Raw genomic sequence first — 4,120 nt, 5'->3', positions numbered from 1 at the left:
AAACAGAGGGAGATAATAAAAGTTCTATAAACATGGGGGGTTGTTTTCGTTCTCTTAAAATAAATTGCATAATGAGGGGCAAACAATGAATGAGAGCAATGAAGTATATCTAAGGTTGACAAATTTCCATCAAACTCATTTTTTTTATATGGTTCAATTCTATCTCTTTTGCTACAACCATTAAAATAGCTCCACACTACCACTTTAAGAACTTTTGACAAGTATATACACATTTACATTTTTTTTATCATTAATCTGCCTCAACATTTTGTTTCATTACCCCTCTAGCCTATATTATTTGGGTAGGTTTTAGAATTTTTTTTAACTTAGGTAGCATATAAAATCAGCAAACTTGCTGGATTCACTGTGGGCACTGTATAAATAAACACTGATTGGCTGTTAGCCAGACAGGAAGTATAGGCGGGACTTACAGAGAGGAGAATTGAGGGAACAGGAAGGCAGAGGGAGAGACTGCCTGAAGCCACCGCCAGGACAAGCAAGATGTAAGGTACAGTAAGCCATGAGCCACATGGCAAAGTATAGATTAATAGAAATGGGCTAAAGTAAGAGCTAGATAATGATAGGCCTAAGCTAATGGCCAAGCAGTTTAAATAATGTAAGTGTCTGTGTGTTTATTTTATAAGTGGGCTCCGGGACTGGTGAGACTTGGTGGGACCCGGAGAGAAAAGCTCTCCAGCTACAGTTGGCTTGGTGCAGCCTGCCCTGTGTGGATGCTGATGCACATGGAAGCTATTGCCCAGAAGGAAATATGTCTGGTTTTCACAAGCCAAAGATGTGCTGAAGAACAGAGGACTGCTGTATCTGCAGAGCCAAGTCCTCTAGCTCTTGGTTCATGGACAGTAAACATTACAAAAAGGATTTTCAGGGCTATTTTGGGTTGCACAAGACATCTGCAGTGTCTGTGTGCTTCTTGTGAAAAGATGGAAGAAGTTGCCAGCAAATCCAGAAAAACAAAGCAAAACAAAACAAAATAAAAAAAAAAAACCAACAAACCTGGAATCATGTTGTAGACACAAGGGCAGGACCCAGTCTAAAGACATTTAAATCAAAAAAGTGAGAACTCTATCTGGAAACAAGATGAAAAGCAATCACATCAGTAAACTGTGGCAGGAATTTAAATGCCACAATCCTGACGCTCATAGCACCTCAAGTGCCTCTCCGGCCCAGTCTCTCTGCTTCAGGAACCATCAGATCAAGGCTCAGATACAGAGATGGCTTCCAGCTCTAAGAGGACTCCAGTTTTTCCTTTTTAGATATTACCTACTGGAAAAGGCAGAAAATACGTTGCGGGATCATCTCTAAGAGCAGTTTTGGCCAAGTCCTCACTGACACCCATCTCTTCCAGCCTTGCTGCAGCACAAAGCAAGCAGCTGCTGAGAAGCCTGAGGAGGAGGGGCTGGCACCTTGCCCCATCTCCCCTCAGGAGTAGTGACTGAGGTTCATGTAGAAGGGAACAAAGATTGATTTAAACTTTGAAAAGAACATAAAGCAACAAACTGACCCTCCTATTTTTAACTTGGATACCTATTATTCTGCCAAAAGACATTTTATATAACAGTTTTAATGTGTTACCCATTCCTCATCCAACAAACTCAGAAGCCAGTGTCTAGCTTACTGCAAGAAAAAAGGTGTACATAATATTTAAGATGCTGAGTATTTCATAGGAAAGCTGAATGCTGTTGTAAAGTACTCTTTAAGTGTTTTTTTTTGCTTGTTTAATAACCCCAAATGAATGAAATAAGGGGATTTCAGGGGCTAGAGGTGCGATTGTTCTATGATAAACCATGTGTAGTTTAGTCTTTCTGTGGAAAGGTTGTGGTTGAGGCATTTTTAAATGTGTGGCTACACTTATTTTTCCTCATGATAATTTGTCATAATTCAGTAGCATGACCTGCCTCTAGAGACAGTTAAAAATTTTGGAATGCTTCAGCATGACCAAACTTCTGATGATTCAGACCTGTACTACTGACTATTAAGCAGAGGAGACTGAGATTTCTCCAAATAGCTTGGAAGAAGAAGCAATTTCTGAACACACAGGTAGCATCGTGCCACCTCCCTTCATCTTAATATTTGAAAAGAAGACTTTATGTGAATCTTCTAAAACAGAACCGGAGCTCCTTCTGGGCAAGGCAAGCCTGTAGGATGGGCAAGGTCCTATACGGATAGTATCAAAACATCACCATACAGTAGAAAACACATGGTTAGAAACACTTATTAATATGTGTAAGTCCTGGGGATGCACTAGGCATAGATGATGCTGCTTGAGGCACATTTCTTAGAGAACTTACAGTGTGTAAATAATTGACATTGCTGTTAAATGACTATCTGGGACTCACTGAAATCTGTATGATTCAGTTCTAGTTCTGGATTTCCTCAGTTGACCTTTGTGGAGGTTTTATCTATAGAGTAGCCCTTTGCCTTGTCTTGACCTTATTACAATTTGGGCTTTTGTTGCTTTTCTCGCACTATTTAAAGTAGACTTAAGAGAAGAGTTGTATATTTGAGATTAAGTTGGCTAGTTGAGTTGGTTTCTTGGTGTTGGGCTTCTGAACATCCAGGTAGCTGAATGGAATGCCTCACATTAAGATCTCAGTGAGGGTTTCTCCATAGAACGCTCCTGAAGTTGTCCAATGGCTTCTTCTCAAAATTCAGGAAAAAACAACACTGCCATGTCAGTACATGCTGCCTTAGTGTTCTGTCACTCATGATTATTTTGAAAACTGGATTTTTAAAGTCTAATAGTGTTTCACAACAAGGAGAGCCACGGTTTATGACAACCTGTAGTTTTACAGTTTTACCTTGTGTGCTTCTTCCTTTTGTGAAAAACCTACCTAGTACAAGCCACCATATGCAGAGTGCCCAATGATTGATCATCTCTATTTCTACATTTATATATTTATTACTAGACCTCAACTCAGTCTTCTCCCACTCAACTCTGCCTGTAAGCATACTTTATCTAGGCATGCACTTTGTATTAATACACTAGAAATCTACAAATATGTCATACTTTTTATACTCTTGGATAGTTATTATCAAAACCATTACTCTAGGGTATTGAATAAATTTAGTTTTATTAGAAATAAAATGAAATAAACAACCTTGGTATTTGATGCCAAAGTAGGATAGTGAATTCTGATGTAGCCTGAGAAAAATCTGGAGATAATATTTAAAAGTAAAAGTAGATGAAGCTTTTCATCTGCTAAGTAGCATTAAGTTAGTTGGTAATACTCACCTATTTTACTTTTATGTATACTTGTGTGTGAATGTTTTGCTTGCATGTATATCTGAGTACCAGAGGCATGCTTGGTATGGAGGTCAGAAGAAGTCATTGGATCCTCTGGAATTAGAATTTCAGATGGATATGAGCCCCCTTATGTGTGCTGGGAACCAAACCCAAGTGCTCTTAACTACTGAACCATCTCCCCAAGCCCCAAACTCATACTTCTTAAATTTAGCAGATGGAATTGGTATTCTGAGTTACCTATCTGAGACAGCCTTATGGAATTTTATCAAATGTTTTGTGTCATAAGCCAACGGAAACACCATTTCAGAGATTTGAATGAATCCTTCAGGCTTTGTTCCCAGTATTCCTAATGGAAGCAGATGTCAGTGCCAGAGCAGGTCATTACTCTACTTCTCCCCAATGTAACAGTCATGCTTAAGGAGTGAGAGGTCAGAAGGCATTTCCAGTATTCACACTTGCAGCTCAGCAGTTCCCCTCTGCTGTGGGTAGTGGTAAACTTTGTTCATGCATTTCAAGGCCATTTTCACTGTTTTGCTATCCCAGAACCACAATGGGCAATTGTGAAAGGGCGTGGGGAAAGGACTAATGTAGTGCAGAAGGGAGATTCCTTTCTTTCCAGAAGCTCATCATTGTTACATTCTCTAAATCTGGCTGTTAACATAAAGGCTAGGTCATGAAGACTGGAGGTGACCATGCCATCCACATTCAAGGTGTCAACCCCCTATGTAGCCCTGGTTAGATGGGAATTCACTTTGTAGCCAAGGCTCCTGGAACTTGCAGAGATTCATCTCTGCCTCTGAGTTCTGAAGTTACAGGAGTGCAACACCATGCCTGAGTAAAGAAGAGTTGTAAAAG

At 39.8% G+C, this 4,120-nt stretch overlaps 1 pseudogene; it reads left to right on the top strand.

Annotated features, from left to right (window-relative positions):
• Positions 1 to 769: 769 nt before the first annotated feature.
• LOC143269218 (SIN3-HDAC complex-associated factor-like) lies at positions 770 to 1,450 on the top strand (annotated as a pseudogene).
• Positions 1,451 to 4,120: the final 2,670 nt, after the last annotated feature.

Source organism: Peromyscus maniculatus, chromosome 18, assembly GCF_049852395.1.
Source record: "Peromyscus maniculatus bairdii isolate BWxNUB_F1_BW_parent chromosome 18, HU_Pman_BW_mat_3.1, whole genome shotgun sequence".
NCBI classification, from domain to species: domain Eukaryota; kingdom Metazoa; phylum Chordata; class Mammalia; order Rodentia; family Cricetidae; genus Peromyscus; species Peromyscus maniculatus.
This window is presented reverse-complemented; position numbering and strand designations above follow the sequence as displayed.